The sequence below is a fragment of the Microtus oregoni genome, unplaced genomic scaffold, assembly GCF_018167655.1.
Source record: "Microtus oregoni isolate MIOR12 unplaced genomic scaffold, Mior012 000002F_ref0000024, whole genome shotgun sequence".
NCBI classification, from domain to species: domain Eukaryota; kingdom Metazoa; phylum Chordata; class Mammalia; order Rodentia; family Cricetidae; genus Microtus; species Microtus oregoni.
Window position 1 is genome coordinate 16,013,428 of NW_024543061.1, and position 24,171 is coordinate 16,037,598.

Genomic DNA, 24,171 nt, shown 5'->3' on the forward strand with positions numbered 1-24,171 from the left:
CACTCAAAATAATGTTTTCTAGCTTCATCCATTTTCCTGCAAAATTCAAACTGTCGTTATTTTTTCTGCTGTGTAGTACTTCATTGCGTATATGTCGATGGAAGAATGGATCAGAAAAATGTGGTATATTTAGACAATGAAGCTCTTGTTCTTTTTATACTATGGTATATTTTCACCTGTTTTTTTCCATTTTTTTTCCTTTTATTGCTTAACTAAAAATGTTTCAGTCTTTCCTTAAAGTGTTTGCCAATGTTACGGATTTTCTTATAATATTTCCAATTTTACCACCCTCTTATCAGAGATGTTTTGTACCTACACCTTTAAAATTTGTGGTGACCTGTTTTATGGTGTAAACTATTGTTGGTCCAAGATATAAAGTGTTTTGTGCTATTTTTAGGTGGGGTGCCCTACAAGAGGCTGTTACTTTGAGCTGATTTATACTTCAGTGCTCTATTGAAACTTGCTTTTTAGCTCCATCCATGATATCAATTATGATATTGAAGACTCTATTGCCACAATGAATCTTAATCTCTCCTTTTTTTTTTATCTCTTAGCTGTTGTTTTATTTTTTTGTTAATTATTGTTCTTAATCCTAGTTATATATTAATCCTTAGATCAAAACAAGAAATCCTTCTTTGTCTCATAATGGTTTTAATTTAATTAATATATATAATTGTATATAGCTATTCCATTTCTGTACTTGGTCAAAATTTGCATAGAAATCTTGTTATATTGTTCCATTTTAAAGTTATTTGTGACTTGAACTACCATGCTTGAACAATATCTTAAATAGGAGAGTAACTTTTACAACATTCACATTCAAAACTAACATGCAAAGTTATAAATAAAATCTTGACATTTTATAAAAGGCTCTGGGTTTGCGTTCTGCCATACCCCCAGCTTTCTTTGGCCAGATGTAGTATCATAAGAGTTCATAGGCTGATACAAACATGGTGTGAGTGGATAACATCTTAAATACTTGTTCTTTGCTTGACAATGTAGCTGAATAATAAAGCACTTGCAACCATGCTTAAAGGTCTTTTGTTCTATCCTCAGGAATATATATATGTATATATATATATATATTCATATTCTGCTTTCAAGCTCAAAGTTTAGGTGGCTCTATATTTAATATGATTATTGATATGCAAATATTTTATCACTTGTAAAGGGATCTTAATTTATTTGTTGTTCTGTTTTCAAATCTTTTAATTTATTGCTACAGTTATTCCCTCCCTTGTTTTTCTTCCTTTCCCTTATACTCTTTCCTTCCCTCCTTCTCTTCCTCCCTTTTTATCTGACTTCTTGATTCAGGTTGGCCTCTAACCCATGATCTTCTTTCATCAGCTTCTGAACGCTGTTTCGTTTCAAATATTTGTGCATAGTGAATTTCTTTAGTCTTTTGATCCAATTTTATCTAGAAACTTTTGAATGATTAAAGAGTCAATTATTTGTGTCCCCCCTGCAGTGTCAGTTTCTGTTAAGTACATTTTTTACCACAAATATACTGAAGTTCCTTATTTATTTATATGACTTGCCTTTTTTAGAAATTGGACAATCTACACATAATCATATTGAAACTTACTTGTTGATAGTTTTGTTTAAAATTTTAAATATCTTTTAGAATTTCTTTACAGAGCACTAGAGCTGATCAAACTAATAAAATACACAAGGTTGAAGGAATAATTGAAAGAAAAAACAGAAATGGGTTTGCTATACCCAAATTAGGTTTTGCATCTATGCATGCTTATTTTTGACTTCTTTAAAGCTACTTTTCCACATTTTTCTTCAGTCACTCTACTGGTCTGTACTCTATATATCTACTCTTGGGAGTAGATGCCTCAGAAGAGAGATCTGGAGTCTGAGCTCACTTCCTCTTCCTCCCAGCGTCCTGTTCTGACTACTCCTCCCACCTATCTTTCAACCAATAAAATGGGCCAGGGCAGTTCCTTTATTAGCCAATGACCTTCCTCCATCACCTTTGTCATGTGCTATTTTGCAAAGGACAAAAAATGAGTAATATCAATTACATACTAATCACATATTAACACTAGACATCTCACATCTGCTGGACATGCTACAAAAATTGCTAAAGTATCTATCCATATTGAAATGTTTCTAAACCTCTCAATCAATAAATGACTGATTTATTAATATTTTTGCTTTTTCCTATTAGGAAATACTAGAAAACTAGATCTAATGAATTGAATGACAACATCATACATAAGAATTGTTTGTTAGTGGCTTATTATAATGATTTTTACACATTAAGATACCCATAAATGAAAAAAAATAAAAAGTGTAAGTCAAACTGATAACAATTTAAAATGAAATACATGGAAATCATTTATATAATATCCCTTTTTCATATAGTCAAACATGTATTCATGATTATTAGATCCATTTAAATGACAACTAGTACTGGATTAGAGCTACTTGGGGTTTGACATCCTAAAGGCATATTCTAACAGACTTCAATTCATGTTTCTGCCATTTGTAAAGCCTTTTCTCTTTAAAGGTTTATTTTCTTAAGTGTATTTTCCTTATAAGGCAGTTTAAGATGAAGTTAATTAATTGAAATGTATGAAAATTGCCTGCATAAAAAAATGTGCCACTATTTTCTTTCAAGTAACTAAATATATGTTTCAAATTAAGAAATCCAGATGTAAATCTCTTTGCACCCAGTCTCTCAGCTTAAACAGGGGAAGCCTGTGAAGAGATTAATTTATACAGAATATTTATAAAATCCCACTAATAATAATTCTTTTCTTATCACCAATGCATTTTCTATGGTATACATTCACCTACATATTATACCGTAGCTGTCAAAAAAGTCTCAAAATAATTTAAATTTTCAATCTACAGAATTGATGACTTCATATGGTTTGATTTGACATTCTATAATTCTTAAACTAGGAAATATTTTTCATGTCGTGTAGAAAATATGGTTTTAGATTGATAGTTTCTGAGACTCTGTTCTTGGCATCAGTACTTTTAAAAAGTGTTTAAACACACAGTCTCAGAAACTCATTGCAAACTGAAGAATACTGCATTCATTAGGTAACTGTTTGTAAGAATAGTGACCCACGTTCTTAAATTTTAATATTACTGTTAAAATAAGTTTCATCCAAACTTTAGTCAATATTACAGCTGCCTATGGTTTGATCTGAGTTAATTTGTGTTACAGTCCAAATTCAGAATAACAAGACACAAGAAGACTTCCTTCTGATAAAACATTTATCGTGCATAATGGAGGAAAAAAATGATGATGTATGATAATTTTTATTGTCATGATTATAAAAAGCTCAGACCACTGAGTTCCTTCTGTTTCTCTTTCTTCATGTGTATGTAGGCAAATAGTAACCAATGTATGTTGTGGGAGCTCCTTCAGCCAATAGCCTTGAAGATTGACTAAAGGAGTTTTCACAACTGCATAGGTAGGAGATCTTGACACAGTGTTAGTACCTCAGCTTCTCACTATACTCAAATGAACTGAACAAATGTCAATCAAATAATTGAACTAAGACCAGTAATATAATACATATGTGTATTATATATAAATATATTCACATTGTTATATTTTATTTTATTATATATTCATATTGATATTGCTGTGTTTATTTGATATGTGATCAAATACAATACAGAAAGATGAGTTAAAATACATCTCTATGGGAAAAGTACCAATGTTTTTACTAATAGGCTAGCATCAGTCCAGGCATATGCTAATGGACACTGAAGCTGATATCTGATAAAGAAAGTGTAGTTCTGGAGTACTCCAACTCCACATGGTTCTTTATTTTCAGATATAAATTTACACTTTCCTATGCCTTGCAAACTGAAATGTCCAACTTTACTGGTTCAATAAATTTTTTAAGATTTACTTTACCCTAAGAATATGTTCCATATATATATATGTGTGTGTGTGTGTGTGTGTGTGTGTGTGTGTGTGTGTGTGTGATGGAGGAAGGTCATTGGATAATAAAGGAACTGCCTTGGCCCATTTTATTGGTTAGAGGATAGGTGGGAGGGGTAAACAGAACAGAACACTGGGAGGAAGAGGAAGTGAGGTCAGAGTCTCGACAGCTCTCCACTCAGGAGCAGACGCCTGAGAGAGACGCCATGCCCCGCTCCCGGCATGAAGCTCCGACCCAGGGTGGACTAGGCTAGAATCTTCCCGGTAAGACCGGTTCTCACAGATTATTAGAGATGGGTTGATCGGGATGTGAGAATTAGCCTGTAAGTGCTAGAGCTAAAGGGCCAAGCAGTGCTTAAAAGAATACAGTGTCTGTGTAATTATTTCGGGGCATAAGCTAGCCGAGCAGGCAGCCGGGGTGCTGGGGACGCATCCCGGCCACTCTTATTACTTCATGTGTGTGTGTGTGTGTGTGTGTGTGTGTGTGTGTGTTAATGCAGAATTCATCATGATATTAAGCAATCAAAATTAAGTAAGTTCTAGAAAATCATATCCAATGACCACTGTACTATCATTATGTGAAAGCAATGGTCAAAAAGAACTGAGAAGAATATAGCTCATGGTAGATCATTTGCCATGTATTCAGAGTAATCTGAATTCAGTCCCAATACTGTCAAAACCAAGCAAACAAACAAAAATCTCCACTTTACAGTAAAACTTTTTAAATTATAAGTAAATCTATCTTTCATCTATCTGTATGCAGATATAAAAAATATCGTATAAAGTAGAAGCTTTCACATCTTTCATGTCATGCTTATACCACTTGTTTGATGTTTTCCACAGCTGTGAAATGGTTTGAACGTTTGCATCGGTCCCCAAAGGAGTCTTATTAATCATGTTCTTTAAAACTATAGGTGGACTATAAACTATATACTCATCAGAAGTGAGTATTGAGCTTCCAAGATGGAGCAACAGATAAAGACACTTGATGATAATCAACTTACAAATTCTCTGATTCCATGTGATCATCTGACTTATGCATGGCAATATACATATGCATGCCCACATTCATACACACAAATAAATAACTAAATATCAGTATATTCAATCAGATGTAGTGCAATTCCTTAATCCTTTTTTGCCCTAGGACAATATAATACATACACACACACACAAATAAAACCTTTATCAAGTTATATTTATACCTTGATAAAGTCCAGAGAGTAGAACTACGGTGTTGTTTGTTATAGTAAAATTTAGAAAAGCCAGCTCATGTGGACTCCTGTTTTCACCACCCTATCTAAATCCTAATTTACTAATATTTACATATACATGAATATCACTTTCAAACCAAGAGATATGCTATTTTTTATTTCTTCATGAATAGATCCAATTTTCCTCTGTATGAAGATTTATTTTTATGAGTTTCTCTTCATGAATTTTGCTAGAAATCTTTCAGCTTTCAGATACTATGGATGGCAATATTATTACTCTTATCCTAGATATTAAATGTTTAAATTTTTATTTGAATTATGTGGTTAGATCAGAGGGCCCTCACATAGAACTTATATAGCTATTTATTTCCATCCTGGCTGACAATAAAAGTTTCATAAGAAAAATAATTTCAGAATTGGGCCATTGTTATAGTGATGCATGCTAATAGGCCTTAAAAATTAGATGGGGAAGAGTTTAAAATACCTAATAGACCTTAAAAATTAGATGAGGAAGAGTTTAAAATACCTAAGGAGGTAAAGATATTTGCTAGCAAGCCCAACAACATAAATTCAGTCTTTAAACTCACATGGTACATGACCACATATACATACACACAAACATGCAAACAAAATAAATCAGTGAAAATGTACCCAATCTTTTTAAAGCAGTAAACTGGATTTTGCATGTACTGTCACAGCAAAGTTATACCTGAATTATAAATTGTACAACTGCTATATATTCTGTTAAAATAAAAGCCCCCATCTTTAATCAGTGAAAGAATTATTTTTTTTTTCTAAAGAGGTCTGTATTTTGTTGTAGTTAAATAATTTTGTTTAACTTCTATAGGGTGAAACTATTGAACACAATCATATAAAAATATATAAGCACTTGTATATGCCAGTAATATTAGTATTTGATAACTAAGATATATTCTTAAACATCAATAGCTATGTGCTAACTTAATATTCCTATCTGAATTTTGTCAGAAATAACATCAGAGTTTAACCTTTGTATAAATTTAAATTATTCTACTTTATAATCTTCTAAAACATTAATATTCTTAAAGTACAAACTAGTTACTATTTAAAACATTCCAGAGATGGTATATCAATGTGTTTATTTGGGGAACTAAAATGTATCACTGGTGATGCTTCTATCTGATCAGTGCTCTTTTCTATTTATTTGAACACACGAATTCAGAAAATCATGCATTTAACAAGTGTTAAAATCTTTTAAATTGAAATAGAAATTCCTTAACTTTGCAGCCTGATTTATATTATTTAGTAATGGAATTACTTTATTCTATTTCTCTACAGGATTCTATACACAATTCCTCTAAATATTAAGTAAATACATAATAAATAAATGAAAGATTTCACTTCTTGAATAAAAATAGCCTCTATGTCATTGTCTTTTCATTATCTTAGAAGCATGAACATCATAAGCAACAAAATGCTAATGCAGTTTATGTGAATCATAGTATGAATCCTGAATTGGAATCGCCAGCTTTGTCACCATGCACCAGATCTTTAGGCAAAGGTCTCTTAGAAACCAGTAGGACCCTGCACCGGTGCTTCATGCTCACCTTGCTCAGTTGCATTCTTTAGCCTGCTATGAGCTGTTGACCTTGGACTCATGCGAAAACATCTGGGTGTTTCAGTTATCAATTTGAAAAGCAGCTGCTTTTGGAAATACATTCTAATTCCCCAACTGAAATGAGAGTGTATTAAGAAAATATTTGATTTTTAGCACCTGTTAAGAGCACTTACTGCTCTTCCAGAAGATCAAGATTTGATTCCCAGATTGACTCACAATCTTTTGTAACTCTGGTTCCAGGGGCTCTAAGACTCCCTTTGGTATATGAGGCCACTGTGAACACTTGATGACGGATATCCATGCGGATTAAACACTCATAAACATTAAATAACAAATCTAATGAATATTTAATTAATTAGTTTTTTATTTGTCTGTAATGGTTCACTAAGTTTAAATAATAATGATCAGCTATTGGGAAAAATACAAAGGTAGATGTGAAAGTGGCAATGTTTCCTTTATGTTGTAGTCTTAGATATTCTAACATGGTTTACATCGACTGCAAAAAATGAAAATGAGCATTTATTAAGGAAAACCTATGTTAATACTATCAGATTCATATGTAGACGTGAAAGCATTAGCTCTAACTCTGACTCAAGTTTTGCTTCTTAAATGATGGAGAAGTATGGCCGTTGTGACATTATTCCTTCCCAACTGCGCATTCAAACAGTCTCTGTGGTTCCTTGCAAGTTCCTAACAACACACAGCTTTCTGTGACTTCTTTGCTAAACACGGTTGATCATTTCTACATTACCCAGAAAGTAGCTAATGCAGTGATTTATATGCAAGGCACTACAAAACCCCTTAGGCAGACTACACACTGTCAAGCATTTACTAAGAGGATACCTACTTCTGAATTTTGATGAGAACCTGATCTTGGGTCTCAGATTACTTTACCCATAGTCATATTGAAAAATGTCTTTTATAATTTCTTTATGTTTAAAATATACAAATTCTGGGGCATAAAGGGATTACAGATTGGGAAACTTTTCTAACTTTAGATTTTTAGGTAAACACCAGTACAACTTCCCAACAAAAAGGGCAACCTTCCACCACTAACAATAACCTGCTTTCCTTCTCAGAAGCTGCCTCAAATCTCTACAGTGAATCAGGAAATAATGTCAGAATGAAAAGTAATAAATTCCAGAAAAACGTGATGAAAGAAATATGGTTTGCATTCTCCTAATATCAGCAGAAGATAATTAAAATGTTCTATATTCTATGACCAAAACAAGCAAACAAAAAAGCAAATACACACGGGGCTTTGCCTCTCTCCTCCTCCTTCTTCTTCTTCTTCTTCTTCTTCTTCTTCTTCTTCTTCTTCTCTCTCTCTCTCTCTCTCTCTCTCTCTCTCTCTCTCTTCCTCTTTTTCTCTCTCTCTCCCTTAATAAATACTTATGGCTATTTCCTGTGTCTATGGTGCGTGCCCTTCTGCTGGTGGGAAACTGTAGCCGCTTGTCGCATGGCGGGCTCCGCCAGCCGGCCCGCAAACATCTTAGAAAATCTTAGGAATAAGAATAATAACCTGCAGGTTTGATATGTCTCAAAACCCAGCTGGTTGAGTTAAAAGGAATCTCTTGGGGTGGGGGCTGCTTTTGACTCCAGCAGGGTGCCCAGGTGAGAATATTTCTCTCTGCAGCTAGTTTTAGCAAACCAGGTTTTTTTCTTGTATGAACAGTTATTTTCTGGGACATTGAAATGTTAGTTGACACCAAGGTAAAGGATAATACAGAATATTAGTAGCCTGTTAAGGCAGAGCAGAAGATCAGTAGATTACACCTTCTGAGTCTGCTGTAAGAGCAGACATATTACCTCCTGTATGAGGCTCCTTCCCAAAGCCCCATGTGTACACAGGGAGAGAACAGGAGAGAGAGAGAGAAAGATGGCCGCGGAGGTCAGAGGTAAAAAAAAGGAGTGGGCGTGGCTAGGGCAGGGACCAAAAGAATAACAATTATAGCTACCAATGCTGTGTTCTTAGTTGCAATAGAACTTCATAGCCATGCCCCCTCTGAGACATAAGTTACCTCTTTGCAAGATCCAGATCCACCGGTTTCCTGTGACCCTATGAAAATGCATAGTTGATAGTATTGTTACTGCCTATGGTATTGTTAACTTTTCTGTATGCCTATAAAAACTGAAAGTTTTGTGGAGATCACCTTTTTTTTTACCCTTATGCCCTATGTCTTTATGCTTCTTCTTCTCCCCCCCCCCTTTTCTTTGCATCTTTCCCAAGGAATAAAAAATCAAGCAACAAAAAAAAAAAAAAGAATTTACAAGTAAAAATAAATGTTAGCCAATTTTTTGCACATTTCAAAAAAAACAAAAAAAGCAAATATATTGAAAATATGAACTATCCATAAATTTCCCGTGACAGAATACTTGATGAGAGTCAATTTGTAAGGAAATATGTATTTTGACTCATGGCTTCAGAGATTAAGTCCCTCTCCACAGGAAAAAGAATATGCTTGGTACTGAAAATCTGGCCAAGAACCCTTCACTGGGGACTTCACAGGCCCCAAGGGTGAATCTACCATTAATATTTTGTTAAAAAGAAATGTCAAACCTCTATACTGGTAGATTGGTTTATCTCTCAGACCTCATCAAAGATGTTTCCTCTTAAAACAAATATTTATATGCATATGTTAAATTCATTGTTTTAACAAAAAAACAATTATGTGTCTTGAACATATGAAACAATTCCCCAAGTCAAAGAATGTGCTTAAACTAAATCATGATATAAAAATGTTTATGAAACTTAATACATTTTAATGTTAAACTTTGACCAATATGCAATCAAAATCACATCAGAATCATTCATTGACAGCTATGAAACAAGGTATGTAAAGTCTATTCACAGAAGCAATGAACTTCTGCTAACCCCATATGTGACCTCAAAGATATTATGATTCAAGTGGCCTTCACTATGTGGTCTAGGATGACTGCCAAATGCAATTAGACAAGGGTATGTGAAAGAAATTGATCTGAATTAGAAATAATAAACTTATCCTTCTCAGAATCAATAATTGATCTTTATTTCAAAAGCATGTGATTTATTTGATAGAAACACCTTTTTCTGTACATATTATCAAGGACTCAGAAATTTAAAAAAATGACAGGCAAGAGAGCAGGGAAAAGTGTAGAGCACATCAAAAATCAATAAAAAATTAAAGACATAGAGGTAAAAATCTAACCCACCTTTGTGGACTTGAAGAGTTGTGGTGACAATATTTGGCTACATGATTTTTTCATAATAAGAGGTTGTTAATTAGGTCTTGATTTTTTTTTACTTTAAAAATTTGTTTGTATTCAGATTTTTTTTAAACTCACATTTCTAGAACACCCTAATTCATCTTAAAGATATTATCAAAACAAAAGAGGACATCTCTATGTTATAAAAATCTATGAAAGATCTATTGGATGTGGTCTACAAGAACAACATCTTTTGTGGCTGTGGAGATAACAAAGTCAGTAAAGAGCTTGCTGAAAAGGCAATGGGAATGAATTTGATCCCTCAGCACTCAGATGAAAAGCCAGGTTGTTATGTTATTACATATCAAAGGGTTAGAAAGGCTGAAAAAGAAGTTTCTGTGGAACTCTGCCTAAACAGCCCATGCAGTTCTAGGTTCTATCACACTGTCTCAGAAAGCAAGTGCAATATCTTCTGAAGAATTACAACACAGGTGTTCTCCAGCACCTGTATGGACATACCCCTGCATATACACACACATACACACTCACACACATGAACACATGCATGAATTCAATTATGTTAAATTAAAATGTAAAAGAAGTAGGGGTTGAAGATATGACCTGGTTGGTAAAAGTCTGTTGTGAAATCATAAGGTCTTGAATTCAGATTGTCAACACCCACAGAAAAGTAGGCAATTTTAACCCCAGCAGTGGAGTGACCATGAAGATAAAGACAGACAGATCACCAGAGGTCTACCAGAGTGGCTACCTGGGCAGCCTCAAAGAGTCATTGACCTTTACTTCAGAAAGACTTTGTCTAAAAAAAAACCTGAAATCTGAGCAAGCAATGAAGATATCAGAAATTCTGACATCTACACATACACAAACGTGCACATGTTTACACACATACAAGTTTAAAAATTAATAACCCTATGTTTAACAAAACTATTATTTCAGCTCCAATTTGCCTAGAGTTTTCTAGCTGGGTGACTTTCTCGGGGACTCTTTTATTAATTTTATAGTCAGAAATCTTTCCTCTTGAAACTAAATCAATTTAATTTTTTCTACTAATTACAAAATATTTTAATTTTAATCATTTTAGATTAAACATAGTAAATAAGCTAACCCTACTTATCAAAAGAATCCTACAGGAAAGATGTTCTAATGCTATTAACATAATGTTTTGAGCAAATTAATCTAGAAAGCTGTTCAGTGAGATATGATTTCTAAGTATATATGTATAGAGGCATATATGTATACTAAAATATATATAGAGAGGCATGTATACATATATACACATATATGTCTATATATATATGAGAAAGTAAAGTCATAAATGAGTTATTCTCTAAAAACAGTCATAAATTTTCTTTAAGCAGTATGCTATTCAAACTGACACTTTCAGCCATCATATTAAACTACCTAATCAAAGATTAATATCAAGAAACAACTATGAGAGGGTAAAATACTTTATATGAGCAAGATAACTAAATTTGCAATAATATACTAAGTGATACAGGTTAATTACATTAACAAATACATAGAGTACTTAGCATGCTATAAAAGATTAAGTAATTAACGAATAGGTCATTAGGAATTAATAACTTTATTCATTATTTATTAGGCATCTCTTGTGTTCCAATAACTTCCTGAGTCATTAAAAATAACAGATCTTTTGATATATTAAACTACTGTAAATGTTAATTTTTATATTTTCATATTGAGAAATAACAAACTTGAGTCTGAGAATTGTTGAATGGCAATTTTTCCCTTAAGAGACAATATATGTATTTCATTGCACAAGCATGTTACCTTTTAATCAAATGTATCCTAGATGTATTTTCCCATTTAAAGTAGAAAAAAGAATGAAAATAAAAACTAGGCTAGTAATTATTATCAAATCCTAGGTACTGTTTTGCACTTTTATTTTCAAATGGCCAAATAAATGTTTTATTTGAGCCAAAAGTCGTCTGATAATTTCAAGTCTGTTCACTATGTCAGCTTTCTGATACTACGGCAATATATCCAAGGCAAATAACTTACAAGAAAGAAAGTTTGATTTCTGCTGAAAGTGTAAGAGGTCTTGTTTGGTTTGGACTTGAGGAGGCTCAGTGCATTGTTGAGATAATGTGTAGCAGAGACTTTCTCACCTCCTAGCAGCTCAGGGAGGAGTGTCCTGATGTCTCACCCAGCAACTTAATCATATTCAATCTGGATCAGACTTCAAGGGACTGTCACTTACCCTTGGGGGCAAAGAACTGAAACAAAAAACTTAACATAAAGGTTTTGGGGATATACAAGTTCCAAATTTCCACTAAACTATTTCTTGTAGGTCTTTAAAAAAAAAAATCACCAAGCCCTCAGATGGGATAAAACCATGAAAAGTATTTCAAAAGAAAGTATAATTACTATTCTGTGTCACCCTGCTTATCATAATCTAAAAGACATTCTTATCAACCCTTCTTCACTCTGGTCATGAATGAAGCTTGCTGTCGTTAATAATCCTAAAATTTGTTTCAGCTGTCTCTATAGATTTCTCCGTCATGATCCTGATCTCCCTTACTCATAAATTCCCTCCTCCCTCTATTTGATTGTATTCCCAGAGCTTGCCCTGGTGCTTGGTTGTAGATCTCTGCATATGGTTCTGTCAGTTGCTGGATAGACACTCTATGGTGATAGGAAGATTCCTGGTGCATGAGTTAGCTAGTTGGAGCCCATTTCCTGTGGTGGGATGCCATGCTCAGCCTTTATGCATGGGGCAGTCGTTGGTCCTTCTCCAATTTATGTGCCAGACTTTTGTTGACTTCCCATGGGAGTCAACTTACCTTTTGGGAGGAGTGGATGGTAGGTGAGAGGAGTGGGGTTAGGGGGAGAACCAACCTGTGGATGGAATGTAAAATGAAATTTAAAAAGAAAAAGTAATAATTCTAAAACTTAGCCCTGTATATCTAATAAAATATATGAAAATTTACACCATCCAATCACTGGAGGATTAAAATTGGAATTGCAATTCCACTTTTATTGGGTCTTAGAAAACAAAAAGAGGTATTTTGGGAAAGCAGTCTTCCACTCTCATCGTGTGTATGTGTGTGTCCAAAATACAGCATGCCAGTATGTATATTACTTGTGTTCATGTTTTCAGGGTTGTCTGGCACTGGATGGAGAATCTACAACCACTAATTTACTAAATATTCATAATTCCTAAGAGCAATTTATTAACATTTGCATTTTAACAAGTGCCTATACCCAACATGTGAGACTGCGGCCTGGATATGGATATGTTTCAGGATAGCTCTGAATGATGACTGTGAGAAATAGATCTGGAAACTCAAAGAAGCAACCGTGTAGCACAAAGTACTTTGACAAGTTAAAGGTTTTAATTCTACAGAAGGACGCACAGCTGTGCTTAAGCAAGCACAGCCAGCAGGAGTTCCACCAAGTATGCATCTTGCATTTTGAGTGTCAAAGCCCAACTCCACATTTTTTTTTATTTTAACTTACTTTTGAGAATTTCATATCTTAGTATTATATTTACAGCATTCTTCCTCCCTGCCCTGCCTCCAACTGTTCCCATGCCCCTCTAAGTCCTACTCAAGTTAATGACTTCTTTTTCTTTAGGCTAGCCTGGAATACACAGCTAGATCCTATTTCTATAATGCAAAAATATGAAATCAGAAAATGCAACGAGAGAGTGATTTCTTCAGAGGATATAAATCTAATGTACAATGCCTGAGGTAAAACTGATAGACCAATGGTCATTCCTGTACCATTACGTCAAGGTAGACTTGCAGTAACCAGAGCTTCAAAACACACCTTGTGACTCATAATTTTTGGTAGAAACCATAAACTCTATCTTATTCGCACTTAGAATGGTTAGAAGAACTACATTAATTAGCACAGTGCATGAGATTCACATCGTTCTGTAGCTTTAAAATCTTAGACAATATATCTTTAAATGTTGCTTTTAATAAACTTTTTGTCTAGTATTTGTGATCCAGAAACTGCTTTTGATTTTTCTGAAGGGTGTCTATAAATTTTTCTCTTACCTTGAGCCACTGTTTCTTTTCTTTGCTTTGTCTCTTTCTTAACAAGAATACTGTGCCAAATTTATCACATTATGTTAACTTAACAGTTCAACATCAAAGATCATTTTATGATTTCTGAGGCTGTTTGCATCATTTATCATGCATTCCTGTGCTAGTCAGTTTTTATATGTATAGTTTATAAAAGCAAGAATGCTATTATGCTGGGCGGTGGTGGCAAATTCCTTAATCCCAACACTCAGGAGACAGAGGCAGGTGAATCTCTCTGAGATCAAACTCAGCTTGGTCTACAATAGCTAGTTCCAGGACAGTCAAGGATGTTACACAAAAAAACCCTGTATTGAAAAACAAAAAAATAAAATTCTATTACATATGAATGTATAACTTAAATATTATGTATTATAGTATATTCATTCATGAATAACATTGTAACTATATATAAAAAAGCATACACGCTCCTAAGTACATTCCTACATACAAAAATGCAAAACTCATTGATTGATACAAGTGTTTTAAAGCTTGCTTTTATTTTGTTATCTTTAAAATCCTTATGAGTTTAAATCATGACATTTATTATATATAAGCATATTACAGTGATATCAAGGCTCATTAATACAAATATCTAATGAGAGTTGATTACAATAATTTTTATAGGCCAAATAATCATTCTTGGTTTTTGTGTAGTAATTTTGTTCATGGTAAATAATCTATCATGAAAGGAAGTTCATTAAGAAACATTAGATCTTAAGTAAAGATGGAACATTCCAGCCTGCTCCTTAAATTCAAGAAGTAAACAACTCAGTAGTTTAAGATAATCATTGAAACAGACTAGATTCACTAGGCTTCTCCATCCTCATGTATAGAGGACCAAAAAGGACTTCTGAGAGAGACTCTCGGTCAACTGTACTCTCTAGAAGAGGTTCATGTTGATTGAGGTACCAGGAATGGACATTCTCCAATGTACTGCGCTACCTGCAGGCTGTAGAGCCTGTTCCAGTGTCCAGCTTCCATGAACACTTACCCTACTGGGGTGGTTTTAGGAATACAGCACTCTTTGAATCATTTGTGATTTTGTAAGTAAGTAACCCCTCACCCATACTCCTTTTAGTAACCCTAATAAAACGTTTTGTTTCTTCAAATTGTACTTTAATGATATCCTTATTTTCATTTGTTGTTGGGCCTCTATCTGACAAGAGTACATTTGCTCTCTTTTCTTTAGGAATAATATTACATAGCATTCATGTTCAATTTTAACTAAAAATCCCATGCAGTAAATAAAATAAATTATCAACATTGTTTTGTATAAAATCAAAAGGAGAAGCATGAATATCAACACTACTATTATTTTACAGAAATTTTGTTGCCTTAAATTAAAATATAATCTGTCTAGGTTTCAATTTCAGTTGCTGCAGAGACATTTAATAACTAAATAAATAGAAACAGAATTTCTGCTATTTTGTGCTTAGAAACCATCTAACTAACCAAAGGCAGACAACAGCATAGCACACCTACCATAGATTAATGCTGATTTTTAAGTTACAGGTTATTTTTAGAATAAATATAAGGGACTTAATTCCTAATTTATTAAAGTTTGATTGTTCTCATTTGACCAGGTAAAACTGCATCTCCTTCTGTATTTACCAGCCTATACTTACATAGCTTCACACTGATCATAAGACGTTCAGATTTGGGGTTATATCTTTTCAACAAAATACTGGCCCAGATTAAGCTCATATATACCACTGAAAATGGTCAAACTAAAACAAAACAATAAAATATACAAATTTCAGACTCTTTTTTCATAACAGATTCTGGAGACATAAGAGTAGAAAAAAAATTTTTTCTTTATCTTTCTCTATAATAAAAAAAACAGGCCTCACGTTCAGAAATCAAAATTGAACAAGCCAAACACTTATTATTTAAGGTACTGTTAAAAACGATGAAATATTAATAATCCTAGAATCATAGACTTGGTGCACTTGTGAAGAATACCAACAGGATCTGCATCAGCATGTAGTGGAAGTCACAGACAACTCTGGGTTTGGGAGTATAAAGAAATTTTGTTAACCAAAGATGGAAAGTCAGACTTGTACATTGCAGTTCAGAAAAAGATATCTGGTTGACACAAGCAAGATGAGAGGGAGATTCTCCTTCATTAAATTCACCATAGAGCTAAGGAGTTGTGCAGAAGCATAATTCTCTCATTACCTTCCGGGGAGCATCATAAGAAGGAGGTGTCTGCTCTATTGGCACAGGCCAGTGGACACATACAAAGCAGAACATTTTGATAAGGAGGACACTGGAATATAAATCTTGACAGTTGAAGTTTTCTACCAAAATTGATCTGTTTTCTGATTTTGATAGACATGATTTTTTCCAATGCTATATCTCTTACCTAGGATGTTTGAGGCCCTAAGGTAAAGTTACTTCTCAGAATTCCAGATGAAAGTAATAAAAAATTTTATACCTGCATAGCTTGACTTACAGGGAACCAGGGGTTCCTGTGATATGAAGTGATAATCTTATCTTACTAAGAATCTGTATTTTTATGATTATGTGTATTTGTGGTATACAGTATACCACAAATATAGGTATTTGGATAAGCACACCCGTGGTTATGGACGAGCATGCACTTGTATGTTCAAGTGTGGAGAAGAGAATATGAGGTTGATTATCATTTTTCTAGATCTTCACCGTATATATTGAGGCAGGGCTTTCCACTTGAACCCAGAGATTAACAATTTGTCTTTTCTAGTTAACCAGCCATTTCAAGTAAATCCTGTGTTTATCACCAAGCACAAGGCTTACAGGAAGGCTTCCAAAATCCAAACATGAGTCCTTATACTTGCATGCCAAGCTCTTTACTCCGTGAGCCATCTCCCTAGCTCCTAGTAGCTCATATTTTAATTTTACTATTGAAAATGCAATTATTATGTAAACATAGTAATTTATATTAATGTAGAATTAGTTTACAAATAACAAGGATGCAATCTTTTCCCAGAGTATTTAGCCTCATGAAACAGAACTAGGGGTAGGCCTGCAGATTCCTACATTGATAGTCCAAGAAACATTTTCAACTGTGTTGTGAAAATTAAAATTAATAATTATGGATTCACGCATTTTATTGATGCATTATAATTTTCATTTTGAATTTTTTTATGTTTAAGCAGTTGTAACGTTGATCTACTAATTAAACCAAATTAGATATAGAGTTAATATGTCACTGACTACCATTCTACCCTACTTACAAATTTATCGAAATTTTTCTTTTTTGAGGTTGCATCTCATGTAGAATTAAAAGGCCTCAAACTAGACATACAATAACTGATGGCCTTGAAATTCTGATAGTCCTGTATCCACTAACACAAGCAAGCATTCACAAATAGTCACACCTTGCTAATGCCAGTGAGGACTCACTTGCTCTCTCTCCCTTCAGATTCTTCAGTATCTAGAAGTATTCAGTGTCCTAGAAGTATGGACCAAAGTTATCAGGACATCTGATTATAGGCATAGCCAAAGGAAAACATGGGTACTCTTGTTTTTAAGGTACTTTTCAGTCTTAATGATGAAGCCTTTCAAACCTTAACTATTAACTATTGCATGTCAACTTTTACTTTCATCTCTAAAAGTATCTCTTGTGTGTATTCATTTATATTTTTAATGCATACATGCATGTATTGTATGTTTTTTTTTCTCTCATAATCCCCTATCCAAGATTTTCACACTGATCTTCCTCCAATTAGTCATTATTGTTACCATAAAGAATTTTGTTTCTACTTTCAAACCATACCTGCTCACATTATTTTATGTATCTATATAAAGCCTCGGAACAATGAACAAGAAGAAACATACAACATTTGTCCCAAAGTGTGAGAAATGAGCACTAAATTCTCAAAATCATAGTCCTAGTCTAATTAACTTGGTTCGATAGTCAAAACAAACACAAATTCTCAGTCTGCCAAATGTATGCAGGTTTAGAGTGTGAGGCTGGCACAAGCATCTAGTTCAATTTATTTAAAATGTAGGACAAATGAGCCACTTATGCTTGGTGCCAAAACTTCTCCTGAATTCCAGACGGGAGCTACAAGAACGTGAAAAATAATGCACAATATCTTGTCAATAAGCAAATGAATTTATATGTTTTTCTTGAGCCTTATTGAAACATTAAGGTTTAATTTTGGGTGCATATTTCAGTAAAGAAAACAAAGAGTCAACTAGCCTGGAATATTGTTAAAAAAATGTGAGATCTACGTCAATTTTGTTAATGGTCTTTGCTTAACCACAATGGTTAGAATATAATTTTAATATTCTTGAGTAAAGAATTATAGTATATTTAAGCTTTAGAGGCTTTTATTAAGATTTCAATTAAAATATAGCATTTATGGAAATGAATTGAGATAGATTTAATATATATATATGGAAATATGAGAATATTTTTGAAATATGACAATATTGTGTGAAAGAATCAGACAAGATAATGCTATCGCTAAGGGAGTTTACATTGAAAGTAAACACAACAAAAAGGAATGGACAATCTTTTGATGTGTAAAGTTGTGGGCTTATGAGCTTTACATATCCATTTTTTTCAAGTTTAGGGAGAATTTTGTTTCTGTTTTTTTTAGTATGTATCTTCATTTTTTCTGTTTTTACTTCTCTGTTACATTAGCAATGCACTCGTTGTTTTGTTTTGTCATATAAACATTTTTTACTATTTTTGTTACTGGACAGGATCTATCTATCTACTGAGTATTCTTTCTGTCTATTTACTACTAAATGTTACTTGTTAGACTGTTATCTCTGCAATGAATAGTTCTGTAGTTTCCATTTGGCATTTTTCTGATTCCTCTCTTTACCAAAGTACTTACTTTGTTAGGATCAGTTTGGTTAACATTGTTTATTTTTTTATGTTTTGTTTTATTTTTTATGTGTATAAGTGTTTGCTTGCAACATATTTATGCAGTGCCCATGAGTAAAGGAGAAAACGTCAGATCTCCTGGAATGGTTGTTGACCATACAGGCGCTGGAAACCTAATTGGAATCCTTTAAAAAGAGCAAACTTTTTTTTAACCATGAACCATCTCTCCCTCACTTATATGTGATATCTTGTAGACATCTGGACTTAATTGAAAATTAAAATGTTAATTTTCAATTGTTCCTCAGATAATTCTTATGTTGATTTTGTTAACTGAAAATTCACGACTTTCCTTATTGTTATCATTATTTCATGATAGTAGTTCTAGCAAAATTTCCACTAATGTCTGAGAGTAGTCACTTTCCTCAGATATTTGGGACTGAATTAAGTGGAGAAAGTGCATAACGTTCATGTGTAGGAAAGGATGTCAATGCTTTATAGAAAATTTAAATGATCACTTAATTTGCGTGGGCTTTTTTTTGAAAGTTCTCTAAAATAAACTTTTATGTCATGGAATATTATTTTAATTATGTAGATATATGTTACAATTTTTAGTCTCTCTGCATTACTTTTTTATGCTATGGAATATTACTTTATCTGTGTAAAAGTGTGTTAGACAGCGTTTCTTTGACCATGTAAGGATATGTGTTTGTGTTACATTTGTTTCACCTTGCCTGCCTATGGCATCTCATTGGTGTAATAAAAGGCTGAATGGCCAATAGGTAGGCAGGAGAGGGAGAGGTGTGGTTGCCTGACAGAGAGAATAAATAAAAATTAAAGAGAAGAAAGGAGTAGAGGAGAGGAAAGGAAAAAGGGAGAGAAGTCAAGGAAAGACAAGAGAAAAAAGAGAAGGGAAGAGAAGAGATGAGACAAGGAGAGGAGAGGGGAGGAGAGGAGAGGAGAGGAGAGGAGAGGAGAGGAGAGGAGAGGATGGAAAGACAAAAACGAGGAGAAAGAGAGGGACTTGCCACATGCCCAAGGGGCAGAAGCCAGGCTGCTGCCAGCCAGAAACAAGAAGAAGTAAAAATAAGATACCTTGAAGTAAGAAAGGTTAAAAAGCCCCTTGATAAAACATACATGAAGATAAACATGTAAAGTTAAAAGAGCTAGCCAGAAATAAGCCTAAGCTAGACTGAATATTCAAAACTAATAAAAGTCTCCATGTCATGAGTTGGGAGCTGGTGGGTGGCCCAAAAGAGAAATTCTGGTACAGTTTTATAATACAAAAATTTTAAATACACACAAGAACAAGACTACCATACAAGAATAGACAATGTAATTGGAATAATCAATGAAAGCAACCAAATGTCTGATAAGGTGTTGACATATGCAGCTAATGCTGATAAACAGAAAAGTAGCCCAGAAATAAAATGATATAATTAAGCATGTCTTAAAAGAGGATATCTCAACAATAAACAAGGATATGTGAAGTGTTCAACATTGCCATTCATCAGGGAACAACTTAAATTCCACAAATGACTTTCACTTCAAAATCTCTTAATGGCTACTATCATATGAGAACATAGAATGTGTTGGTAAGAATGTGGAGAAATCAGAGCTCATTTATAGTAATGGGAACATTATAAATTGGTAGACGTATTGTGGCAAGCACTATGAAATTTACTAAAAATAAGAGCATACCTGCTGTATGATTCAACAATCAACTATAGGGGGCATCTACAAATTAAATGAAACAATTATCACCAGTAGATAATGTGCTCCCTCATGTTAATTTTAGTATTTTCCAAAATAATAAGGTTATGGAGAGTATTTAACTTTCTCTCTGTAGGGCGCTCTAGAGATTTGCATGCTTAGAGGAATCAGTCTGTGTTTCATAGATGAAAATGGCATGGTACACTTACTAAAAATATCAGTTTCATGGAAATGGATTGAATGCTGATGAGCAAGGCCTAACCAAAAGGACAGAGAAAGATGTTAGCCAGAAGGCAAAAATCTTACATTTCTTCTAAATAGATGGGATCTGGAGTTAGAATTTCACAGTGTGGTTGTAATTAGTAATTTCATATTGTCTCTTTGTACTTACCAAGGCAGAAAAATATATGATTTCACTACATGCAAAAAATTATTCATATGAGGAAATAGATATATAGACATTATATTACATTGCATATAATATTAACAGATATCATACTAATATATAACATAATGCATTATATATTTCTTCAATGATTACATTATTTGTCTATATGATATATTTTGTTGAAAAATTAGTTATTCAACACTAATTGTAGAAAATGTCAACAAAATAAATAGATTCTGGAGCTCTGTATAATATGGAAGTTAAAAGTCCCACTTAAGTATGGTAGGGAAAAAAGGGTCATCCCATATTCTTCCTACACTGAATCTGAGCTATGTCACAGTTACTTATCAGGATAGGAATGCCTTTCCATTGTACTGGGTATTGGGAGTTAACCACAGTTTTTTATTAGCTTAATCTTCTTTAGATTAAGATTAGACAACATTAATTATGATAATGGTAATTGTATACACTCAATATCAAAGACAAAAAATTACCTCACATGTTTTGTGATTTGGTTGCTGTATTTAAGAAGAATGTTGCATGTTTGAATACCTCTAGATAGTGAATAAAAGTTGCTTTTTTGAACAAAATAATTTTTTTCACCTCTGCTATAAGAGTTGGAAGCTCACATGAATGTGGCCCATTGAGGGTAATTCAGGGACATGCATCCACCTCTTCAAAACACCTTTGGCAATGCTCCTTCTGTGATTTAAAGTACGAACTGTTGTGCCCGTGTGCCGCTTGCCAACTTTTGATTGCAACTCATTGCTTGTCAGCTTTTCATCTCTGACTTCCAGATGAATTTTTAATGGCAAGACTTCAAAATAACATAGCAGTAAATGATGTTTATATTTTGCTTGCAAAATCAGCACTTGAAAGAATCACTTGCCTGCAAATGGACACTCCTAGGATCGTAAAAGCTGCACCTCATTCAGATATTCAGATGTGAAAGTTATCAGATAGTCTGTGGACATTTCAAGCTGCTTCTCTCAGAGTGATAGTGTACAGAAAGATTACCAACTGTAAATAGGAAGGCAGCACTCAGAAGTTTGCCTTTGAAGGATTTCTATGACCTGTGAGTGATAAAATTCATCACTTCATCAAATGGGCAATAGACATCTCAGCTTCCAGAATTTCAAAAATAACCCAATTTTGCAAGCATGTATGAATGAATGCAGTGCTAAATTATGAATATTTTTAATTTATGCTTATTAAGAATAACTTGTTATTTGTGCCAATTAGTTTTTATATCTCTATTGAATCATTGGCTGATGAAATTAATGCCCATAGGTTAATATTTCCTTGGATGAACCTGATAAAACCTATTATTAAAACTATTTTTATGAGGAGGTCAGTTATTATCTCTTAATATGTGGTGTAAAACCTGCTATCATATGTGCAGACTATTTAGTAGAAATCATTTGTTGCTAAATTTATTAAAAATAAAGTAATACATAAAGAAATTTGAGGGCAAGCCTCAAGAAAAATGGAGGGCAAGTAGTAAGATTGATGAAGTATGAGTTCTTGCTTTCATGTCTAATTATGTGAGTTGAATTCTCAGGAACTAAATGGTGAAGAGAACTGACTCTAGAAGATTGACTTCGAAAATCCGTAAGCATTATATGATGTATGCATACGCACAGACAAACAGACACCCCGTCTGTCTCCCTCTCTCTCTCTCTCCTCCTCTCTCTCTACTCTCTTTCTCATTCTCTCATAAACACATACATATACAAACACACAGAGGTGTCACACACACATATCACACATACAGGCACACACACACATATACAAAATTAATAAATGCAATAGGAGAATTAAATAGAGAGGTAGAAGGAAGAGAAAGAAAGGAAAAGAATACATGGGGACAATAATACTAAGGAACATTGAAGAGTCTTATGGGAACCTTTAGTAAAAGATGATTAAAATATATCTAAATATTTTACAAATCTAATTGAAGTCATCAAATAAAGAGGGAGACAAGTCCCAACTAGACATTTGCCACTATGTAGAGCCTCCAATAATGGGCTAGATAATTGCCCAAAGGATATCCACAGACACCCTCCAAAACTCAGGCTTTTGGGGAATCTACAGTTTGTTTATCACAAGCTAATGCAAGATCTTGTTGCTAAAGATAGCACTTACATATCTCTTTGAACACAGATAACAGAGCTCGAGCCTACGTTTAGATTTTACCCTCACTGACTCGTGTTCGTGGTACTAAAAGGTACTCTGCAGGCCACCAGAGGAAAAAGGTAATCATCAACCCAGATACAAAGTCTGTGATCTGAAATGATGAGCTGCCGGTATGACTTACTTGTATAACAGTGGCACAAATGTTATGGGACTAACCAACCACCTTCTGACTGGAACTAAGTTCTATACTCCATTAAATGGAATACATGCCTGACACTGGTCAGATGGCCAAGAACCTGACGCTAGGTAAACATTGGACCTATGAAAAATCCAAATACTATTGTTCTGTTGAAGAATAATATAGCAATAAAAATGAGCCATTGCAACAGTCTATTGTATCTTATAGATCAGTGTCTCCCTCAGCCATCATCAGAGAAGTTTTCTCCCACAGTAAAGTGGGAGACCTTGGGATGTTCAGTCCTAAATAGAACATTTTCATTTAATTCCTTCTTCACACCTGTGAGGCAGAAAGAGTATTAAAAAAAAGGGATAGAAGATACCAAGGAAAGAGGGCCTTCTAGATTCAGCAGGACACTGGCTCCAGTCTCTAACTCAGAAGCTTCCTCTAATTAAAAATTTCTTGAAACTCAAAACTGAATTTTCTCCACTCAAATCTCACTGGATTTATAAACAACATGTAAATGAAGGCACCAGGCCCAATGGTAGTTTTATTTTTTTTTGTTTTTGTTTTTGTTTTTGTTTGTCTCATAATGCTTTGTTTGGGCTTCCTTTCTTTTAATGTGTTTTTGATTATGTTATGGTTTCTCATATAATGCTTTTGTGTTGTGTGTGTATTTCTGTGTTTCTCATGTTTATTCTTTTTTATTAAATTTTTGTTAGTTGTTTTTATTTTTAATGTTTATTTTCTAAAAAGAGAGAGAAAGAAGACATGGAGTTGGATATATGGGGAGGGGGGAGAAACTTGAAGGAGATGCGAAGGAAACTGTGATCAGAATAAACTGTGTGGTAATATTACTGTTAATAACATAAACTAATAGTTTGATCTTACATTTAGATTTATTTCAACCTAGGATCTATTAGTGCAAAAATATGTTTGCGATCTCAG

At 33.7% G+C, this 24,171-nt stretch overlaps 1 pseudogene; it reads left to right on the top strand.

The window, feature by feature from the left end:
• The first annotated feature begins 8,186 nt into the window (after positions 1-8,186).
• LOC121433709 overlaps positions 8,187-24,171 on the top strand; it is a 49,792-nt pseudogene continuing 33,807 nt past the window's right edge.